Raw genomic sequence first — 12,071 nt, forward strand, 5'->3', positions numbered from 1 at the left:
GGAGAGAGAAAGGAAGAAAGCGGATAACACACGGCCGCCCTGCACACACCGGGGGGCACGGAGGAAGAGCCAGCGGCTGTGAGCTGTGAATATCCGGGTTGGAGAATAAAAAACAGGTGATACCAATCTCCAGATGGGGCCTGAGCTCTGCTGCCAGGTCTGTGGGAACTGCTGAGGAGCTGAGACCCTCTCGCACCTCTCAGGCAGTGCCTGCTGTCCTGCCATCCTGCTGTCCTGCCATCCGGAAGGGACCTCCCTGACTTGGTCCACTGGGCCAGGACATTCAGGAAAGAAAAAAGTGATGGTGAGTCCATCCCAGGCTTCAGCAGACTGCTGGAGGCAGCGAGGTGGTTGCTTCATTCAATGTGATGGGAAAAACCTGAGCAAGAGACTGAAAGAGAAATTTCAAAATTAAGTTAATTAACCAAAAGTTGCTCTCCCTCCCCAGAGAAAAATATCAAGGCAATAGTTGTGTCCACACTGTTTTCACTTGACCTATGGTTATATACCTGTTATCTGTCTTAAAAACAAGTAGTGTTGCCACGTCAATGTATCATTTATAATCTTCTCTATATAACTTTGGTTCTATGTTCAGCCTTACTATTAAATGAGCAGGGAAGCAACAGCCACTGCTTTTGGTGGGAAGCATATATATTCTCAATATCACAGTTTCCCTTGCATTTTAAATAATACAGATAATAGGAAAAATCCAGTGCCCATAAAAATTGCAGTGAAAATTACAACCTAAATATTATTCCAGTACCTGATTGCACTGAAAACTGAAGGAAATAAGACAGCATCTAGGTCGGGTGAATTTGTTAATAAAACTTTCATTCACTCTTGTGATATGTCTTTCCTCCAAAAAAATGTACTGGACTGACTAAAGGATTAAAAGCAAGGATGAGGAAGAAAAGGAAGTGGGTAAAAGTGACGGTAAACTAACAAAAAAAGGAAAAATAGTAAGATTTTATGTTTAAACAGAGCCTTCTACCAGGCCACAGTATGGTGTGAAATAGACTGAGAATACGGAGTTGTTTTGTTATTCACGTGGCTCATAGTTCAAAGATGAAACACTAGAAACATCTGTGCTCTGCTATGCCCTATTTAAATCACTTCAGGACAAATCTAGCCTTGTGGGTGTAACTCTGCTCAAGCCAATGGAGTTGCACCTGCTTACACTAAGGCAAAATTTGGCTCAGTTCAGATCCAAATTAACTCAACATTTGGAATTAAATATGAGAAGCTTGGCATATTCCAGCATTTCATCTAGAATCACATAACTCCTGAGATTAGTTTATCTAAGAGATTTACAGCTTGAAAAATATTTTACTCTGCTAACAGCTCAGTCCAAAAATCTCCCTCTCCTTGCTCCCTTCATCCTTCCTCCCTAGGCAGGACAATTGGTCCTGCCTTGGCCCATGTTGATCTGCTGCAGCCAGTGGGGAGTAGAGCTAATAACAGGACATCCTTTTTGATCTCCAAAGTGCTCCACAGGAGACGGATAGATTGTTCCTGTTAGTAAGGCTGGCCCTGCTGCACTCATCTGCCAGCTTCTCCTCAGACCATAAGGATGTGAGAGCCTGAGGATGAGAGACACTTCCTCCACCGGCACCGCTAAGGACTGGGACAGCAATGTCTGGCATTGCTGGGAAGGAGGAAGTCTCATTTCCTCCCTTAATTACTAAAGAACTGGTGCAGAGACTTGTGTAGGGAGGAGAGCAATTTCTCTTTTTTTTAATATTATTTTTGCAGCTTTGTACATCTACCATGTTTCTTTGGGAGTCACGTAGCTAAGCCTGGAAACCAGTAAGCTTTTAAATTAGTACCTCTCACAGAAATGGAAACACATTGAAATATCAAAGATCCTCCACACCAAACCCACCCGCTCAGAAAAAGCCTGAGTAAATAGATAGCCTGTGCAATGTGCTGGGAAAGACAACAAGCTCAGGCTCTCTCACGAAGAGGGAAGTGAGTTCCTGAATCAAGGATTCCGTCTTGAGGAGACACTGCCCACAACCCTGGGAAGTACAGAATTACAGCCGGTTAATGCAGTTTCTTGATTAAGCCTCCAGAAAGAGTAGTCCGAGAAAGCACCCTGGAGCCTAAGAGAATTTGTCTCAATAGAACAGTCACTTGTATTACGCTTGGAAATGAGCTGCAAGAGAGATTAGTCTTTGCATTTCACATTTGTTATGCCTGAACATTGTTATATGTGCATAGATATGCGTATGACAGCCTAGCCTTTCAGGGATGACCAAGTGAGGACACTGCCATGATCCAGGAAATCTGTGAAATCACCATTAACATTTGCAAAATTGGTAGGTGGTAGAAAGCGCTGCTTGGAGAGGAGGGAAAACATATATGGCTCAGCTAGGAAGGTAGTGGTCTCTTGGATAAGTACTTTCAGAGTCACAGAGTGGGTAAGGTTAACCTCTGGAGGTCACCTGGTCCAATCCCTCTGCTCAGGTAGGACCACCCGTAGAGCACGCTACCCAGAACCATGCCCAGACAGCTTTTGATGCCTCCAAGGTGGAGACTCCAGAATGTTTCTGGGCAACCTGTGCCAATGCTTGGTCAATACTGCCCTGGTAGAAACTCATAGCCCAGCAAATTTCAATCACAGGATTGCCATTTCATCCCCATCTCAGCCTTGTAAGGGAACTGAGCTGCTGCCCTGCCTGTGTGGGGTAGCAAGTGGGTCACATGAAGGGTCAGCAAGGTACTGATGCCATCAGAGGGCACATTGTCCCATTGCTGCCTGTTTTAGTTTCATGTTCACATGAATATGCAGGTCATATCCATCCAGAACACAGCACAACACACACAACTGAAAAACTAAAAAGCCAGATTTTCTCCAAGTGGAAAGAAAGAAGGAACTCAATTGGAGCTTTGTCTGGCTTTCATTAGTAGCCATACATTACCTCAGGCTTCAGAGCAGTGTCTTCTGGTAGATGTTTGAGAACTGGAATTCCTATCAAACCTTATTCTCTTACGGGAGGGAAAAAGAAATGCGTGCTACCGCAACACTCCTCATCTGCCCCAAATCTCCAGCCAAATACACAGAATCACAGAATGTTAGGGGTTGGAAGGGACCTCCAAAGATCATCTAGTCCAATCCCCCATTATTTGACCATACAAGTTGGTCAGATGAGCTGCCTTGTCTTAGCTTGTATGCTGCTTTTGCCACTATATTTTTTTATAAAGACTGTTTTATTAGATCTTTTTTAATTGAGCTGAAGACAAAATCTTGGTGATAATATTGTCTGTGTCAGGATAAGACTGAGCATATTTTTTGTAAAATGATGAGTCTTGGCTTTTCTGAAGGAATCTGTCAACACTTGCCATGAAATCTGTTTTCATGAAAAAATGCTATTTGCCTATAACAATTTAATCAGCAATGAAGAATGGATATGACCTACTTTCATTCCAGGAATAGCAATCAGATCACCTTCCAGTGCCTCTTGAGCTTTCCTATTTAAGCATATGCGGTTATTTCCTAGCAGTATGCAAATAACAAAGCTTGGATGGACAATGAGCTAAAGAAGAACACAAGGAAATAGAGGACTACGCCACCCAGGCAAGGGCAGCAAGAACCAAGAAACTTTTTATTAAAGCAGATGTAAATTCCTGTTTGGTGAAAATCATTTGGAATTTTTCCATTCTCTTCAAACTGGTACAGTCTAATCCATAAGAGTTTGAATTTTTACACAAAAAAAATACAGCACTGATACTTTAGGCAGCTGAGGAGTACAAGATAAATTAGTCGGTCAGCAGAAATGAGATATTGCCTCTTGTTTCGGTCTGTTATCTTTTGGAAATGAGAACGTTTTAAAGTATACTTACTCTTATATTTTGCTTTCTGCAGGAAACAAGCTAGTTTTTTGATTTCTCCTTCAAATGTTCAGATGTGATTTTTACACTCAGTAAGTCTGCACTAAGAAGGGATGAAAAGTCAACTCTGTTGTGGTGTGCCTTGAATGGAAGATCAGCAAGGATCAGCAAAAAAACCCTTAAAGAACATCATCAAGTTGTTAATTCTGTGACATTTCATACGTGGGAGCTAACTCCTGCCATCAAAAAAATCAAGAAGCACCCCTTATCATCAATGATTGTAGATTCTCTGACTTTTCTCCCTATCACATGGACTGGTGGCAAGATCCAGCCAGCATAACTCGTACCACTGACAACTTGTGTCACACTTCTTTACAGATACTTAAAATCTGGAAAAGAATTTTTTCATCTTGGCTTCTGATGACATTTTTGTTGGTCATGTCATCAAACCTGAGTTTAAGTTTTTCTTACTATTTGCCCAAAATGCAAAATAGAGCCACCAAGTTTTTCGTGTCATTGGAGTCCAAGTTCAAGTGAAACCATATATTTCCAAGCCTGGAGTTTACTCAGAAAGCAGGAATATTTTTGCCTTTCCTGCAGATGCCTGTGGGACAAGTCTAGCAATCTGTACAGTTGTTTGTGATTCCACGTGATTGTGAAAATGAGCAATTTACTTGCAAGTAACTTGCTTTGTTTTGACTTGCTCTATTACTTATTTTCTTTTGTCACCCAGTCAGAGAAAAATAAATTGCTCATAAACAATACTACTGTGCGATATAAAGTATTCAGAACCGTGAATGAAAGAAGCTGGCAGGGAGGGGGAAATAACAGAGGGTAAATTTATCATATCTTTTTGACTTGAAGCAATAATAAATGTGAAGTCTGTATGATCATGGGTGATGTTTTTATATACGTATCATATTTTAGATTGGTTTGGGAGGGAAACACATAAAATTGATTGACTGGTGATGTGGCAGTAATTATGCAAATAGAGCAACTTGACCATAAAACACTTTAAAGGGGAGAAGGTATCTTAGTAAAAAGTATAAAAAATGTGGTTATTGTATCTGTACTACTGCCCTGATGTCTCTCCTGCCAAAGCATTAAGGAAATGGATGTTGTGTAACAAAATTCAAACTTTATAAAATGTCAGATGAAGGTCATAAATAACCTGTCCTATGCTTTGTAGCATGTCTTTAATTGTCAGCTGTGTCTTTCTTACAATTTTGTTCAGTCTTGGGTAAAGTTCAGTTTTATGAGACCAACCTTGTGCAGCAAACACACCTTTGCTCTGCTACTTTACTGCAGCATTAATGGTTCGTTTGCCTTTGGGGGTAGGGGAAGGAAAGCACTGCTGTTCTATCCTTAACCTTATGCTGATCAAACGAGGACCATGAGGTAATATTAGTTCATTGAATCATTCCATGAATTATTCTCAGTTACTGTGATAGCAAGTAACAGCATAATGTCCCCGCCACTGCCCACTCCACGGTCCCTGTATTTTTGCAACTGCATAAATCATACAGGATGCAAAATGGTGGATGCTTGAGAAGGGGAAAAGAAAGGGAATTATGCACGTTTTCATCCTGATCCCCAATGAAGCCTGAATTAAAGCACTGTCTGATTTTTTTTTCTTTATTGCCACTCGCTTTTTTGTGTCCGAGATGTTTTGGCACTACTCCAGGCCGTACGTGTCTCTGTATGTCATTAGGACCCCAAACAAACTCAATTCCAGTCTGCAGTGCTTGCACCAAATCCCCATGGCCATTTTCAGCCTTCCTCAGCATCAGCTGTGTGCTAGTGGCATTCCCCTTGCCAAGGAGGATTTAGTCAGCAGCCACATCTCCAGCAAGTCCCTGACTGATCCACACTGATACCTGCAGTCAAATGGTTACTCCATTTCTGTGGGCTTACTACATCTGTATTTATCTCAGTCCTACAGGTGAGGCAGCTGGCAGAGCCTGTGGCACCGCTGACCTGTATCAAAGAACCTGGACTGTCTTTGAGTGGAGACCATGGGGCAGGGGTGGAAGAATTCTCATCTAGACACAGATTTGGTCTTAATTCGGCCTAGATTTGGGTTGTGAGAAGAACTCTCCAATATATGGGAAATCATAGAATCATAGATTACCAGGTTGGAAGGGACCTCAGGAATCATCTAGCCCAACCCTTTAAAGTAAACAAATACAGTTTAAATTAGATGCTTGTCCAGAGATAGCCATGGCATTAATTTTAGGAAAGCAGGAATTGCCTGTAAAGGCAGACTGGTGAGCAATAAATTAAGAGGGACACCTACAAGCATGCAACACAAGAGAGAGGGTCAGAACATCTCCCAACACACAATTCTACCTAAGTGGTGCTATCAGGTGATAGCTGGGGATCATGGAGACATCCTCTTTTTATAGCTGGCACTGAGTCCAGGCAGAGTTTGAACTTCTCCCACACCAGCTATGGCATGCCCTTGGCAAACTGCTCTCCTCAGCAGCAAATCCAGTGTCTTTGGGTAGGTTCAGTGCACAGGTCAATCTTGTTGTGCCTTTGCTCTTGTTCTGATGCTTTTGGATGTCCTTGAGAGACAAGCTGTGCCCAGCCAGACCACTTCTGCCCCACAGGTTTCATTCTGGACAAAACCAATTCTCTTGACTTTCTATCTGCTAATTCTCCCAAGCTGAGTATGGCCCTTGTGTGTAACTCTCTGGAGGATGACATAATATTGCATAAAGGCATCCATACTCCACTTAAATACCAATAAGCGGTGTCAACACGCTGTGGACAGCATGCTGTTGGGGAATCCACGTTCTAAGATAATAGAGACTATCATTTATCAGAGGTGTCTTGACAGGGATCAGCTGTTCACAGTAAAGATGACGTAGGGACCATCAAATGAAACTGCTAGGAACTGGGCTCATGACAAACCAGAGTGGATAGTTCTTCGTGCAGCAAATCTGTGCAGTTTCTTGTCAATGGACCCTGTGGACTCTGTGGATGCACAGTGGGAAACAGGACAAATCCTGGACAACGCATCCATTGCAAGCTACTACATAAATGAATCGTGTTGGCTAGGAAAGTCCAAAATATTCTGAGCTGAAAATGGTCAGGGTATGCAAAGGAATTAAAGGAAAACATTATACGTACTAGCCCAGTACTCATGCTCCCCAAGCACATAGCCATATTTTTCTAACCAGTTTTTGAGACAGGATACTGGGCTAGAAGGATCCTTGGTCTGAGCCAGTACATTCACACTGATGTGTTCCCTGCAGTTAAACTGCTAAATCCTTTTTTGTTGTCTAGGTAGGACATAATAAATATAATTTAAAAAAATTAATATGATTATATCTTGAAACTTTTATTCTCTTGAGCAGAAAGTCACTTCCGCCCCTATTATTCCACAACTAGTTATGAAGACTAACTGAAACTGGGACTGAAAAGGTGAAGGTGAGGAATCACAGCTGCTCACAGCAGTGTTATAAGGCAGGACCATAATGCTGGAAATGGTCGTGATCATATAGTCAATAGTCAATGTGAAATCAACATACGTTGGTTTCTCTCATATTAAGAAATAGTGATTTTCATACTGTATGACAAGATCAATAGGCGATCAGGCAGCAAATGCCATATCATGATATGTGAAGTTCTATCTTCTCTGGGAAATGGGGAGCTCCTGCTCTGTACAGTCTTCACAGTGACTGTGCACATACTTTTTTAATTATTATTATTTGGTTGTTGACCAGGTTTCTGCAGCCCTTGTCAAGCATGAAGCCTCATAGACAGATAGAGAGCCACAGTGGTAACAACTTCCATAGCTCCAGTAAAGACAGTAGCTTAATGTTATCAGACGAGATGAGTAGGACTTGGTAAGGTCATGCTTTCCAGCACTAGTGTCATCTGCATTTAGTCCAGTGTCCAGTTGGACTAACACAGAGTTAGAGGTAGGAAAGATGTATTTGTTCTCTAATACCAACAGCTGGTATACCCAGGACATTGTCCTTCAACATAGAACGCATCAGACACCAAAGTAAAGGCAACATTTCAGTCCGTGTCCTGCAGCTAGTCCAAACACAGAAGCATAATTCCAGCTGGGGTCATTTAGCACTTAAAGGTAACTAGTAGGCAAGTGAGAAAAAAAAATGTCCATCTCTGATTTAAAAGCAATGCTTGAACCTGGCACAGCAGAAACAAAAGGCTGGTTCCCAAGTGGAGGTCAGGTATGTTTATTTTACTGAAATATATGGGTTTGTGACAATCAAAAGCAGATGTTCATTAACAGGCAGAGATGTAGGTAGGTTTCCAAGGCATAAAGCATGCAGAGGGCAAAGAGGCAAAACATTCAATCTCCTACCATGCACCTGAATCTGCCCAGCCCCTTAAATCAGTTTTCAACAATGCTTTTCGATTTTCATGTTTAAAGAAACAGCTATGGGTATGCTGCTTCTGCTAGCCTTGCAGGACAAGTACTTGGGAGATCATTTTGATTCCTCTTTCAGGATATTTCCCCTTTGTTTGCCTTTAACTTGATCTGAGATATGGAACTAGATTTGAAATCTGATGTGTGAAGATGTGCAGAGCTGAATGACCTCTTTTATAAACTCACTGCAGTCTTCAGTTTGGATCTGAGCTTCTTCAGAGCCTGCACGTGCTCAGATCCCATGTTCAGAATAGAGGGACCCCTGTAGGCATGTTACTCTTTATATAGCTCTTCTGTGTCTCCTAACAGTTAGAAACTCCCTTGCTGGAGGTGACTGATGTTGCACCAGACCAGAGCAACCTTATTTCAAGCAGGAACTGTCAGCAGAATCAGTGCAAGGTCAGCCGCTCTGGTTGTTCCTTTCAGGAAACTACTCCTACAGACACCCTTACACTAAACAAACCCCCTTAAATACATGTGCTGAAGCATTCCTCCATTCCCTGGCGTCATGAAGACTGGCAAAAAATGCCATGGCAGCAAATGTTAGCAGACTGCCAGACCAAATCAAGCCCCATTTTCCCTTGTACAAGGACAACTCCAAGATAACTTAGCAGTTGGCTGAGTTTCTCTTTCCAAACAGTGCGGTGGAGTATCAGCAAAAGAACATCTTGGGAGTGTTTCTGCCAGGGCAAATGAGAAACGGGACCTGTAACTGGATTCAGCATGCCGGTAAAATAATTATTTTTATCAGCTGACCCTGAGCACGCCTATAGGATCATGGGTTTTAGTTTTTGTCTACAAGTGCATCTGAACTGCAGTTCCAAAACAAACAGAAGTCTACACATTGCACATCAGTCATTTAAGCACTTTAAACATGAAAAACAGACAAAAGAAACAGGGTGGATTGTGACTCATGGAAATTCCCAAAAATGGCATTCTGCATTCACTTTTTGACAACAAAAAGCCTGACACACCTCTAGTCCACCTACCCACGTGGTTCACACTTCTAGAACACTTGTGCTCTCAGACCAAAATGGTTGGTTGCCCACCAGACTGTGTGGCCTGTGAGTTATCCTCAGTGGAAGTGCTCACAAACCTTCACTGCAACACAGCTCTGATGAGGACCCAGCTCCTCATCCCCTGCATATAAGGGATGATGGTCACAGTAGCAGAATCCTAGTCCTACTCTTCAAAAACCTGCCAGCTATACAATTATACAACATATGATACCTCTGACATAAAAGGTAATAATCTTGGCTATCTGAAATGGTAATGACTAATTAGAGGTCCAAGGCTGAGTCCTGCTTTCTCGTCAGCAGAGGCTCCTGTGTCCCTGCTACCCTGAGAGGGTGGGAACAGAGAGGTGGCGTCCCTGGCGGCAGGGAGGCTGGATTAAATGATCTCTAAGGTCCCTTCCAGCCTCAGCCATTCTATGATTCTCTGAAAGCAGTTCCAAGATGAAATTCAGGCAAAGAAATCTATGATTTTCTGACCTTGAAGACAGACTGGAGAAGGACTCTAGGGACTCTGGTGAGCCAAGGAACTCCTCGATGTCCTCCTACACATGGTGCAGAGAAGCATTTTGAACAAGATCAGGGAGCAATGGGTGTGTGGATTGTCTGTCCAAAACTGGCATAGACCTCAAGGACATATGAGTGGTGAGTAGATCTGTCATCTACATCCACAGGGGATACAGGAGCTGGCGTCTGAGCCACAGAGAGGTGTCTGCATCCACAGCTCTGCTGTGATTCCCTTGCCTAATCCCTGTGCTGCAGACCGTGAGACAGGGATAACAAAGCTAAAACAGGTATTGGATACAACAAATCTTATTTCACTGTGTTATGAAAAGTCACACAGGGCAGTCTTTATTTCCCAGGCTCAGCATTCAGAGCAAACACGCTGCTGTAATCTTTAGCAAATACATTTTTGCTTGCACAATAAATCTGTTCAGAAATCACACATTTCCATTCAAACTAGTCGCTAAAGAGTCACATGTTGGGGCCTATCTCTACTTTGTGCTGACACTGCATAGTCAAAGAATCACGTGCCCTCATGAAAAAATGTCCCCAGTCTTCAGGCAGGACTTGGCTCAGGGTCACATAAGACTCATCTACATTTCCTCTTGTTTTTCCTCTTCCTTCATCAGTCTTGAAAAATGTCACTTCCATGCAAGGAGACCAGCACACACCGCAAGTATGCACCAAGTGTCTATATCTATGCTGGGAAATAAGATGGGCCATGGAACATCCAGAGGACTGCCGCAAAGCACAGTCTATGTCCCTCCAAAGCTCTTTCACCCTCCAAAGCATATGAGCAGCAACCCAAGTCAGGAGCAATCTCTGGCCCAGCTGCTGTTCCCTAGTCATTGGCAGCAGCTGGGAAAGTGCGAGGTGGTGCCAACCAAAACTGTGCCAAGAAGTCACCAATATGAGCTGTCACACAGCATTGCCCATGTCCTGGCACTGCCTGAGCCCACCAGCTGAGACATCACCTAGGACCTGAGTATCTTTACTCAGCAAGTATCTTCGCTATGAATGACTTCTGTGAGATTTCAGGAAAATAGTAGAGGCTTTCTCATCCCTGATGATCCATAAAATGGAGATAATAAGCCTCAACATACATATCAGTGGTGGAGCGAGGACAGCATTTTCCAGCTTATATAGTAATGAGAAAACATGTGAGTACCCTGGCTATGCAACTGGGTTTATGCCATTGTGTTTGATGAGTTTCTTTTGAACAGAGAGTAAATACCGATTTAAGTGGGTCTGATTCATAATCAGAACTGAATTTTGGCCACTGCTTTAAATTACAAATGAAGCATTTTCTGCACTGAAAACAGGCATATTTGAGATAAACAGCAATATATACCTTTAAAATATGTGTAGTTAAAAATATTTTGCCATATTCTGAAATGGTTTGCATTTTATTTCCTATTGATATATGTACTTTTTCCTCTTTCATTTGTATGAGTGAAAGATGGTTATTCATTCTATTTTTATGACCTACTTATTGCTGTTACCTAGAATGATAGCGCTGCCTGAACTTCAGTAAAGAGAGGCTATCACTTCCTTATATGAGAAACCTAATAAATGGAGTGGGGTGGGGAGGGAAAGAGGAAATGGTTTTATTCAGTGCTCTGGATTTAAAGTTTTTTTCCAATCCCTCTGTTGTTCAGAAGTATATGGGACACAACCCATATATTAAAAAAAAAAAAAAAGAGAAGGAAGGAGAGGAAGAAGGAAGGAGGAAAAGTGAGCAAGAAGAAACCATCTGGGCGGTTGTTCTCTTGCTTGCTCATGCACTCACATGCCACTATGGCATTTACAAGCCTGCAGCTCACCTGGATGCAAAGCACCCCTGATTTTCAGACTTCACTGCTGAAGGTCCTCCAAATTTTGCAGCCCATATGTAGAGTTACATAGAGATACTATGCCTGAAATGCATAGTTTAGCTACAGTTCTTCCGACCTACTCATCATCCACTTAGACACATAGTAGATATCCACTTAAAATCAAAAAGGTATATACCATCTATATTGCTCAGCCAGGGGCTGTGTTTTGTCCTTCAGGGAATGTATAAGCACTGGGGAAATGTGGTGGAAAGCTGTTGTTTTCTGAAAAGTTCACCACCCCCAGCAAGGCTTGACCTCTGAGTAATGCACATGACATTGGTGCAGGCTCTCCTTTGAAACTCCTAGAATCATAGAAACATTCAGATTGGAAAAGACCCTTGGGATCATCAAGTCCAACCTGTAACCCTACTCTACAGAGTCCACCCCTAAACCATATCCCCCAAGACCACATCTAAACGACCTTTAAACACCTCCAGGGAAGGT

This window comes from Apaloderma vittatum, unplaced genomic scaffold (genome assembly GCF_000703405.1).
Source record: "Apaloderma vittatum isolate BGI_N311 unplaced genomic scaffold, ASM70340v1 scaffold26526, whole genome shotgun sequence".
NCBI lineage: Eukaryota > Metazoa > Chordata > Aves > Trogoniformes > Trogonidae > Apaloderma > Apaloderma vittatum.